Source organism: Ascaphus truei, chromosome 3 (assembly GCF_040206685.1).
Source record: "Ascaphus truei isolate aAscTru1 chromosome 3, aAscTru1.hap1, whole genome shotgun sequence".
In the NCBI taxonomy this organism is placed as follows: Eukaryota; Metazoa; Chordata; class Amphibia; order Anura; family Ascaphidae; genus Ascaphus; species Ascaphus truei.
The window spans coordinates 85122123-85134503 of record NC_134485.1 but is presented as its reverse complement, the minus strand read 5'-3'; the positions used below and the strand labels follow the sequence as shown (position 1 = coordinate 85134503).

Genomic DNA, 12381 nt, shown 5'->3' with positions numbered 1-12381 from the left:
CCACTTCTTCAGGGGACAAGGCCGTATTGCCCACTGCAGCGGCCGCTTTCTGGTGGGCCAAACGTTCTTTAATGGACTGTATAATGGCTGCTCCTTTCACCGGTGTTATAGCAGTACTCACTGGAGCGGGAATCGGAGTCTTCTCAACCGCCCCAAGCGGTCACTAGTAATATGACGTCATCTCCGGCAGGTCTCGCGGGTCCTGGAACAGCTCCAGATCCCACATTGGCAGAACGTCGACATCCGGTTGTTGCGTAGGGGTGTTGTCTTTGTTACCGTCGCCCGTCTCACGGATCTCGGCACCGGAAGGTACCTCTAACTGTACTGTAGAATCCCTGGATAAGTGTAAGGAATCCGCTCCGCGGTTTACTGGTTGCTTTACCTTGCAGACTTGTGCAGTCCTGGAGCACCTCTCCTGATGTTTGCTGCAGCCTGGATTCACTCACCAAAGCAATACACACTCCCTCTGGTATCTATTGCACCTGTGCAGCCTTTCATTGCAAACTATACTTACATTCACTCATTAGGGGCAGTACCTTCACACCCCCGCCGGGGATTGGCCCGCTGGCCTTTAAGTATTGCTTGCCCATAATGCTCCTGGCCGAGCATAGTCCTAACTGGATGTCATCTGTTTTGCCACAAGCTCTCGCTTGTTCCCCTTTGCTGATACCAGGTCACGCCCTGCGTCCTTCAGCTTCCTTCAAGCCGCTTGTTCTCCCATGCTGATTCCAGGTTACGTCCTGCATCCTTCAGCTCTCTTCAAGCCGCTTGTTTCCTTGTGCTGATACGGAGGTATTCCCTGCGTCCTTCAGCTTCTGTTCCCCTGTGCTGAAGCAGAGGTTTCGTCCCTGCGTCCTTCAGCCTCCTGGATTCCTGCACTAAGTAGAGGTTCGTCCCTGCGTTCTGCAGTCTCCTGGATTCCTGCACTGAAGCGGAGGTTTCCCTGTATCTACAGCTTCCTGGTTCCTGGGGCCTACTCTTTCCCTAATATAGAGAGGCCGTGTCCTGGTTCCTGCGCTGAAACAGTGGATTCCCTTGCCCGCTCAGGACTTTTGCGTTGTAGCACTGGTGCACCCGTACAGCAAGACGGTGTGCTATTCTGGTCTGCCTACCATCTCCTGTGACCAGCACCATGGGCCATGGTCGTCGCTCGCGCAAAGGCCAACCCCGCGCTCCTAAGCTGAAGCGGGTCTCTCCTATCTCCTTGTTGCCAAACTCCTGCATGGACAATGTTTATCCTGACGTCTCCTGTTCTGACCCTGGCTTGTACAACGACGACGCTGTCTTCTCCAATCCTGATCCTGCGACATACGACTACGAACTGCGCAACCCGGATCAGCCTGCGCGGTCTCAGGTCGGTGCTTTTACAACCCCACCTCAGCCTCGCGGTCCGACCCTGGTTTGTGGCGAGCAGAACCTTGACAGTATGCTCGGCCCTACAAACTCGGACCCCGCTGAGGTGTGGGTTGGTAAGTTTTTTCCTAAAAACCTGTCCCAGCCTGTAGACCAGTCCCAGTTTGAGGATAATTATTTGTGCGATATAATACCTCTGATGGAAGATCCGTTTATGTTGGAGGGCTTGACCCCCTTGCAAAAGAAATGCCGTAATAATCTGGTTTATAAGGCTTACTGCCTCAGAGACTTAAAACAGTATCTGGCCAGTGTTTTGGCCATTGCTAAAATTGCTTGCTCCCCTGATTCCCCTTTAACTGGGGAGGAACTGTGTCCTGTGGAACTGGTCAACGCCTGTAGTACACTCAATGCCCTGACAAAATCCTTGGACATTCCTATAGTATTCCTGGAACCTTCCGTCATGGTGGCTCTCGCTCATGAGACAATGCATGTACTTTCCCGTGCATTGGATGATTGCTTGTTAAAACAGGATCGTCTCTTAGCCGCTCACGCCGTCGTTTGGCGGTATCCCTCGGCTACCAGTCCTGTTGCTAAACCGGGGGACGTATCTCTCTCTCCGGGAGATAACCTAACAGAACTATTACCAAAATCTCCCAACGTAGTAACTACCACAGTCTCAAGCTCTGATTGTATACCCGGGTTTCCTGACACCAATGATATGTTTTCGTTAACCCCTGCCGATCAGTCCTGTGAGGTCCCTCTGGAGAATACATATGTTGCTCTACCCAGCACTAATGTTCTTGTATCAGAGAATAAGTTCATTAGTTCTCCTATTTCTAACTCCGAATCTGTCACTCCAGCTCTTCAGGGTTTTCCAGCTTTAAACTCTGCTAGGCAGTTCTGTGCGCTTTCCCCGTCAGAGAAAGAATCCCTAAGTTCTGTTCCCAGGGTCATTTCTGTATTAACCCCTGAGGGGCAGCTCTCTGAGTCTCCTTTGATAATTCCCTGTTCTCTGCCAGCCACGGTCACGCCCCTAGCTCCAGAGGAGAGATCCCTTGTCTCTTCTAATACAGAGAAAAAATTTCCTGTGTTTTACTCTCAGGCATTGTCTGCATTAACCCCTGTAAATTCTTGCTGCCTCCAAGTTAATGCCTTCGTTTTAGCCTCAGAGAATGAGTCCACAAGTCAGACAGCAGAGGTTGCATTGAGGGATTCCCATAACCGTACGGAGTCTCTAGATATTCTTTGCTATAAATCCCCTGCTTCAGCTCAAGTTTCCGCAGTTTCGTCTCCGGAGACTTCGGCTAAAGTTCTGGTTCCTGTTAAATGTATTCAGGAGTCAGGTTTTTCCCTAAGCTTAGTCGCAGAGTTCCTTCTCCCGGGTATTTCACTGAACCAGCCTGTCGCCCACATAGCGGTGATCCCTGCTTCAGCGCATAGTTCCCACATTATGGAGTCTGCAGTAAGTTCTGGTTTCCCAGACATTCCTTACCAAATACCTACTTCAGAGACCAGTGCAGTTATGATTAACCCCCATGTACTGTCTGAGTTCTCCTCCTCTTTAAGCTTAGGGTTAAAGGCATACAGTAGTCTGTATGTCTCTCCTGGGGTTCATATTATGTTCCCAGGAATGGTTGCTGACGCACGGTTTTCTCCCAAAAGTGACGCTTTTCCATATAGATTAGTAAAAAGCTTGCACACTCTTTCTCTTTTCGCTGAATTGTGTCTTTCTAGTTTTGAGACTCTGAGAGGTAATGATTCCCCTTCTGATTCTGAAGCTCTTTCTACAAGGAGTATCCTGTCTGGGGGTCCCCCTGATTTCTCTCTCCAGGCTAATTCTCCAGGGATCAGCATATCTGTGGTCACTCCCTTAGTACTGTCTGAGGTCACCATGCATATATTACAAGTCCTGGGGTTTAACTCTGAGCTGTTTAGCTGTCCTGCCTTTGCTGAAACCCAGTCCCTCAGTACTGTGTCTAAATATGCCCCAGCAAACACGGGGTTACTCTGGGAAGAAATTAAAGCTCCTGTCTTAAAGGGTATTTTTTCTCACATGTCCAGCAAATTTAGAATCTCAGTAAGTGTTTCTATGTCACTTATCAATACATCTGATTTTTTCTCTAATCAAACCCAGATACCCTCACTATCGGTTAGGAGTCCTGTGATCAGAGATTTTGCACTAGAAAACACACCAATTCATGTTTTTGTCAGGTTAGGTACCCCTGTGGTTAGGGCCATTGCAGTTTTAGAGAAGACTCTTTGTACTCCTAAGGTGCATGTCATTAAAAGTTTTCATAGTTCATACTTGCTGCTTGTTGATTCTCAGGGCCCTGTCATTGAGGTACAGACTTCAGATTCTGATGTTAGCTTCCCTCCTACCACTACCCTGGCTCTGCCTTTTTCTCAAGCTACTGATTTGAAGATCCCAAGGACTATTCCTGATTCACTGACAATATATTCTCCCAATGAAGATTTCCCAGTATTAGAGAGCTCTACTGTTGTTTGCTTCTCTGCTCCTGCTAAACCATGGTTTTGTCCCTCGGAATTTTCGGTTGCCCCTGTTATTTCCTCTCAGTTGGAAATACTCTGTACGTATCCCAAGATTTCGGTCCCTATGCCAGGTTTACTGCTTGCCTTGTCACCTTCCATACCAATACCGGGAGATGCTTCTAACCAGCCTATACCTTTACTAACCATTACTTGGGAGCCTTCTAGAGGAAAAATTCCTCGCAAATTCCAACATGCAGTGGTCAGCCAAGACTTTTTCTGTTACAAAGTTTCTCCTGGTGTATTCGATCAACTATCAGGGCCGCTGATTCTAGATTCAGGTTTCTTTATTAAGGACTGGGCTTTCAGTGGGGGTTCTTCTACCGTTTTTGCTCTGGAACTCTCTGGTTCTTCACAGCCCTGGATTTCCAAGACATTTTGCAAGGCAAGCCATGTACCAAGGATGTTTCTTCCATCAATCTCATATCCTAGAACTGTACTCACCAAGGAACTGCTCGTTTACGGATCCCCTTTCCACCTAAAGAACTTTAGGAACAACTCGATGTCTCCGAGACCCATGGATGGCCCTGTCTGGCCGCAGTTTTCACCATGGGGTGGGGGTACACTAAGGAGTAACCACGAGTCTCTGGACCACGACTCTACCCCCAATCCTAGACGGTTCAGCAACAATTCCCGGTCCCCCAACTCTAGGTGTGCTCATGTTCGCCCGGAGGTCTCGCGTGAAGGGGGGGGTACTGTAAGGAATCCGCTCCGCGGTTTACTGGTTGCTTTACCTTGCAGACTTGTGCAGTCCTGGAGCACCTCTCCTGATGTTTGCTGCAGCCTGGATTCACTCACCAAAGCAATACACACTCCCTCTGGTATCTATTGCACCTGTGCAGCCTTTCATTGCAAACTATACTTACATTCACTCATTAGGGGCAGTACCTTCACACCCCCGCCGGGGATTGGCCCGCTGGCCTTTAAGTATTGCTTGCCCATAATGCTCCTGGCCGAGCATAGTCCTAACTGGATGTCATCTGTTTTGCCACAAGCTCTCGCTTGTTCCCCTTTGCTGATACCAGGTCACGCCCTGCGTCCTTCAGCTTCCTTCAAGCCGCTTGTTCTCCCATGCTGATTCCAGGTTACGTCCTGCATCCTTCAGCTCTCTTCAAGCCGCTTGTTTCCTTGTGCTGATACGGAGGTATTCCCTGCGTCCTTCAGCTTCTGTTCCCCTGTGCTGAAGCAGAGGTTTCGTCCCTGCGTCCTTCAGCCTCCTGGATTCCTGCACTAAGTAGAGGTTCGTCCCTGCGTTCTGCAGTCTCCTGGATTCCTGCACTGAAGCGGAGGTTTCCCTGTATCTACAGCTTCCTGGTTCCTGGGGCCTACTCTTTCCCTAATATAGAGAGGCCGTGTCCTGGTTCCTGCGCTGAAACAGTGGATTCCCTTGCCCGCTCAGGACTTTTGCGTTGTAGCACTGGTGCACCCGTACAGCAAGACGGTGTGCTATTCTGGTCTGCCTACCATCTCCTGTGACCAGCACCATGGGCCATGGTCGTCGCTCGCGCAAAGGCCAACCCCGCGCTCCTAAGCTGAAGCGGGTCTCTCCTATCTCCTTGTTGCCAAACTCCTGCATGGACAATGTTTATCCTGACGTCTCCTGTTCTGACCCTGGCTTGTACAACGACGACGCTGTCTTCTCCAATCCTGATCCTGCGACATACGACTACGAACTGCGCAACCCGGATCAGCCTGCGCGGTCTCAGGTCGGTGCTTTTACAACCCCACCTCAGCCTCGCGGTCCGACCCTGGTTTGTGGCGAGCAGAACCTTGACAATAAGCCACTGGACACCTCTACGAGTGGTAGGCTTACCCGGCTCTCAGGTTTCACGGTCGCCATCACTAATACGGGACTCCTCCGTCTTTCGGAACCACTGGAATTGGTCTGTTCCTCCACAGCTTCAGTCGGTATATTTAACAGCGTCTGAAACACCACAGAAGACCGTCTGCTCCTGGCTCTGAAGGAGGGTAGGGATACCTCCACGAGGGAGAGACACCGAATAATTTCCGAGTCATCAGCGGCAATCAGCAGAGCCTTTCCCGGCTCCTGTGCCTCTGAGAACAACGGTGTCTCATCACCCCAGACAGTACTCTTACCCGGTTGCTCATGGGCTGGTTCCGGCTCACGGACCGTCTCTGGTTCCTCTGCGGGGACCGGGTCTAGAACCGTCTCAGCCTGCTCTGTAGTCATCGGGGTACTCATATCCCTTCATCCTCTTCTGGGGCATAGTTGAGGTAGATATGGTTTTACCAGCAGAGCCGACCACCCAGGTATTGGGGTCGGTCGCATCTTTGTCTCCAAATTCCGTATGCCGCAGCAGCGTGGGCTTCAGAAAACATGCTCGCAGCGAACACACCGGGCTCCCCAGATCAGGTCGCAACCTGGAAATCTTAGTGACTAACCAGACATATCATGTATATATGTATAGATAAGATTAACTTGCATATATGGACCCTGACCATTGAGTGATGTGGCGAATACTGAAGTCCATGGAGGGCACTATGACATTTCTCTGTGCGTGAGAATCATGGTCAATAGAAGTTTTTATTATAAAGGTTAATAAATACGGAGCAATTTGTATATACTGCTGAACTTTTAATTTGGAATTTCACATTTTTAAAAGCTTTGATACTGAATCAGGAGCCAAGCAGAGAAAGTATACATGTAATAAGACACTGGAAGAACTATTGTTTTCTTATCTGCTTTGTCAAATATGCTTTTAATGGATTGCATATAACAATCATGTGAAAGTTATTTTACTGTTTAATTACTGCCTATTACTGTCAATTATGTTGGCTGCGATGTATACGTATCACTAATACCTCTCTGAGCTACATGTGCACTGACTAAACATTTCAGCAAGCAGTAAACGTGTCGAGACTTTTTCCTTGAGACCTTTTGCGTCACGTTTATAAAATGTGTAAAAAGTAAACTCAATCAAATCAGCTAAGAGGTATTTAAGCCTCTGAAGACAGGCACACAGAACCATAGAGCCGGAGGAAGCTGAACCGTCAGCGAAATGCGTTGCTCCGTTCTGTGTGCACCATCGGAATCTTTTTGGATCCTGTCGGCCACCGTACCTCTCTGAGAGAGCTGTGTTCCAGCTGCGCGCCTGCAATAGATACTGGACACGGTAGCGGGAGCTAGGCAGCGACACAGCATACTGGGAAGAAGTACCTTTGCCGACAGAGTTAATTTTACATGTGAATTCATTCAACTTTATGTGTTATAATAAATATTCTGTTTTTAAAACAAATGTCTCATGGTGGTGCTTGGCGGTCTGTGGAAACCCCCGTGAGGCAAGACTGACGTCAGGGAACACACCAGCATAACATCAAAGACCCTAAGAGACTGTGGGAGAAGAAATCTACTAAGATACCATTTTCTTTGTGCATACTCACACATGGCTGTGTGAGAATTAATATTTATACTCTATCTGTACTCCATCTGTTATACTCTGGTGCTGCTGCACCTAAACATCCGCTCCAACCTATTTTCATTTGTACATATAGTGTGTCCTATCATGTGCTATCATATGTATTGTTCCTGTGCTCCCCTGCTCTTTACATCTACCCGCCACCTGGAAAGTCACACTTGGGACAGAGGCATCTGAGGTACCTCTTCCCTTCCACCTTCACTACCAGGAGCCCTCTCGGTAGCCGATAGTGGGTAAAGTCCATATCACCAGACATATTCAAGTTTTTTTGTAAGAACGGGCACAAGAGCAATGGTAGTTTCCCTCCTCTCGCTTGCCAGGCTCTGAAGAACTGAAGGTTCGCCACATCCGGTTCCACTCTTTTCTTCAGCCGTCGTTGAACATTGGTTGTCACCGTGCCCCCTCCCTCTGGTGGAGATTAGAGGAGGGGCACCCAGCAACGTGGACAGGGTGTGACTCTGACTCCTGGCTAAGTCAGTCACACCTCTTGGGTGGGGTCCTGGCTTTCGCGCCAGACCCTTGCAGTACTTTGCAAAAAGGCGTGCAGATTTTCTACAAACCTCTCATGCAGTTCCCATTCTCGGCGGGAACCGTCATTTTAGATGATGTGACTCACGTGGTGCATTCCCGGACAAGGGAACCTCCATTCCGAGCACAGTCAGTTCTCTGACCCCACAGGAGTCACGATTCCGTCAGGAATCCATTCCATTTAGATCTGTACAGCACATGGTTGTGGTCTACCGAGAGTAGGTTAAACCCCAGGCGAGCAAAGCTCCATCATGATAAGCTGCACACGATCAAAGTCCATTACAAGCACTCTGTGGTTCCATGATCTGGCTATAGCTAGTAGTACTCTGGGCGTTATTCCAGCAGAGGGGTCTAGGTACCTACTACGTCAGGCATCCCTCCTAAGACACTCCTTAGCAGTACCTTACGCCGCCCCGGTAGGCTGCCGGCATCGCGGTTCTTCTCCAGAGGTCTCTGTGACACGTTAACCAGAGCACCCCCTTTAGGCATCCCAACTATCCGCCTCAGGGTGACTCAGAACAGCAATAACCTTTGTGTCTCCAGACCATTTACCCAATAGGGCAGTCTAAGCAGTAGTTCCGTTTGCTGGGGACGGTCCCCCGGAAGCTACACCTAGCCTCATTCCTTCATTAGCATTTGCTCTGGAAGCGTACCTTTTTACTTCCAGCTTTGTTTCGCTGAAAGCCTGTCCTTTTACAGATCTCAGCAGCGCCTCCAAATGTAACGGTGTTTCCCCCACCCCCTGGGAGATTCTACCATTTATGGTCGTGTGGTGCATGATACCTCCTAATAACAGGAGGGCTGAGTCATCCGCTGATGGTTGTGGGGACACAGGACTAGGCTTCTGGGGTTCATACCATACATATATCTAGCAGTGCAGCGCCTCCATCTGCCATAGGCTCCAGAGGCAGAGGTATGGTACGCACTCACTCTCCCCCAATGAGAAGAGAACCAGAGAAGGCCCAAAAGTCAGGCTCTTGACTGTGTGACCTGCCTCTCTCAAGGGGGTAGAGGCACTGATAAATTTGGGTGGCAACTGCACTTAAGTACACAGGGAGGAGACCACCAGGTCTGTCCCATGATTGGGCATGCTTAGGCCTGATGTCACCGCCTCCCCCGTCACTCAAGTGCAGCACCAGGAGTGGGGAAAAGCCATATTGACTACTGGCAGGCCTGCTCTTACCAGGGCTTACTGCCAGGAGTAGGGCAGATTAGTAGCCATAGATGGTATGGCTACATAACAAAAGGGGATGAGGGAGTAGGTGGTATGATACTTTTTATTGGACCAACAAGTAGTTATGTTACAAGCTTTCAAACCTCTCAGGGTGGTTAACCCCATGACGGACCCTGAGAGGGGTTAGAAAGCCTGTAACATATCAACTACTTGTTGGTCCAATAAAAGGTATCAACAATCTACTCCCTCTCCCTCCTTTGTTCCTCCATGTACAGTATGTATAGTTTTATATAACGCAAAGAATGGAAACAGCTGTTTACAAACGAGACAATAGACATGAAGGTACAATTAAGAATTATGCTGGATTTTATTGCCATAATTGTGGTCTTCTTTATCCTTTGAAAAACTTTCACCCCAAAAATTCTTGCTCAATAGCAATACAGATTGTGGAACATGAAGTACAGAGAGATAACGTGTCACAAAATGTTGACACTTGAGACCTTGAACCCGCTTTAAAGGCTTTGATGCGATCCCTGGACTACTCTAACCCGCCCACTACATGGAGCCTGTACATTTCTGCTGGTAAGGTTACATATGAATAATAAAAGCTTGATAACTGTACTTTATCCACAAGGAAACCTTCCCCTAGACACACATTTCCTCCCCAACACACTCATATCCTGTCAAAAACGAAGCGGTTCTGGGGATATGTTATCCTAATGGGATTTATTAGCACTATCTCACGAGCAATAGCACCCCATTGCTACACAGTAGACCCAGATCCACGAAAGAGTCCAAAGATTTAGCCTGCCTTTACTCCTATGCATATTAATGGGATTAAAGGCGTGCTAAAGTTTACCATCCTTTTGGGGATCTGGGCCTAAGTGAGGCAGACCAGTGTAAAAATGGCCATAGGCCAAGGCAGAGTAGTAGAGAAACTAGTGCTGGTCCAAGACCAAAGGGTTGAACAGGACTTGCCCTAGAAGCTAGGCCAGGCTATCAATCATTCCTGCGTGGTTAGTCTGTGTGTTACACTACCACTTGTGGTGCATTAGCATGTCTCAGACAGGTCTGCAACCCTGTCTTTCCCCACTGTTGCTTAGTATTCAATGCTTCCACTGCAGCCAGGGATTCTGGGTAATAACATGCAAATGAGCAGTCAGTGTGTCACTCTACTTTTTGTCCATTTTAACATGGACCCCTATAAGCTTATCCCTGTCGTATTACACAGCTTCTACAGCACAGCCTGGGTTATAGGGGTTCATGTTAAAATGGATGGGAAGAAAAGTGACACACTGACTGCTCATGTTCATGTCATTACCCAGAATCCCTGGCTGCAGAGGAAGCACTGTTTGCTAAGCGAAAATGGGGAAAGACAGGGTTGCAGACCTGTCTGAGACATGCAAATGCACCACAAGTGGTATTTTTATTTACTGTACACTGTACGGTGAAGGTTTTTTGTCACTTGTTTTTTTTTACCCACCATAATTTGTTTAATGTCTGTGTTACACTACAAACGCAACAGGGTGGGAGCAGCAGTGATATTTGAAATATCCAGAAGGGCCGGTTTGAGGGTGGAGGGTATGTTTCTTTTCACACTTTTCTTTTGTTCAATGTGTATTGAAGTAATCTTTATGATTTTTGGTGACTCTTCCGTCTTCAAGGGGGAGAACGGTCAGACAAGAGGAAGCGTCTCATTTGTTGTGACAGGAATCCAGACCGACAGGATGTCAGTAAGGTGTCCCACGCTTGCCGTAAAGGGAGGTTAGAGGGGGGGGGGGGGGGGGATGGGTTTATTGTCACTGCTTTTGTTCCCCTTATACATTTTAGAGTGAGGTGTGTACAAATTCTCAACTCGGAACATGATCGGAAACAACCCCAGAAGGGTCATTCAAGGATCGTACCCGCTCCTGTTATAGGGAAATTATTGTACAAGTAATTAAAGCAGCAGTGCCCCATGTCCCAGGACTACAAAATCCAACCAGTTATTGGATGGACAATTGTATATTGTTCTTGTCTTATTCGTGCTTTTTCTTCCAAATACTAATTTGTGACATGTTTTTACTTGTCTTATTGCACTGGCATAAGCGCTGCTTTAATGTGTGTATGGCAGCCGCCATTTTAACCTCCCTGGGAGTCACATTTTCAGCAAGATCTCCTGAGCGCAACTACAGATTTAGAAGAAAAAGAGCGGGATTGCTAAATACAGCAGCAAAATGACTGCACAATGGTACAAAAACAAAGGAAACATTTATTTTTTATATTATGTAAAGGGGATTGCTGCTTCAATGCCATCTGGAATGACCACCTATGTACGTATAATGTCATTTATATAGCGCCAACAGACGCAGCGCTTCACAAAATTACAGTACAGTACAAACATCAGGGATAACAGCAGCAAGTAGGTGAATGGAGACCCTGCCCCAAAGAGCTTACCATCTAAGTGGTATATTGAGAGTCTTACGGATACAAAAAGAGCAAAAGTGCATTGATTAAAAGTACAGGTCAGGGAGGTCAAGAGCATCTGGAGTCAGTGTTATATGTTTCTAGGATAGTTCCACTCTTGAAGTTCACTTCTAGCAGGTTAGCCCTGCCGTTGTTTTTCCAGTCTGCAGCTGGATAAGTCACTGGTCCATGAGACGTTGTGAGCTGGAACTATTTGCCTTTATTAACCCCGCAGAGCACGCACAGTAAACACTTGAGGAGTATATCACACGGACAAATGCAATCTGGATGACAAGCTCCTCTGGGGATTTAAACACTTTCACTTTCCAGGAGGATTTCTACATTTATTTTTTTTAAAGAAAAATGTACGTTGTCACACTTGTCAGACTGATGCCTTCATTCCTAGGTACTTTTTTGAACTCGCGCTTAAACAAATAAAGTTAAGATCAGTTTCCTTGTTACTCCCATGACAACATGACGGTATTCAAGTATTTCAGGTAAGTTACTTAATATCCATGGTTTCTAACCACTGATCTGTGGACCAGTAATGGCTTCCAGTGTCTCAAAACAAATTCATTACTAAGCAGCGTGGGATGCTGGGAGTTGTAGTCCCAGAATTGTTAGAATTTACAGACTCCCGTGGGCAAAGTCTTGGTACAATATTAGGCCGCGCGTATAGTGCCATCCAAGGCGACGGCGACAAGACGGGTGACGTCACCCATCGCCACAGGCGAAAGTTATATTTTTGCCGGGCGGCGTCGGCGGCGTGGGTTTGCGGCCATTTGATTGGTTCAAGGGCCGTCACATGAGGCGACAGCCCTTGAAAAATCAAATATTGCCGGCCGCCAGTTATCGCGACGTCGCTCAGTCGCATTGTCGCCATCGCGCGCACTATAA

At 47.9% G+C, this 12381-nt stretch overlaps 1 protein-coding gene across 3 annotated transcripts in view; it reads right to left on the bottom strand.

The window, feature by feature from the left end:
* Positions 1–12381, bottom strand: part of LOC142491624 (smoothelin-like protein 2) — a 108603-nt gene that overhangs the window by 36577 nt on the left and 59645 nt on the right. The window lies entirely within an intron of this gene.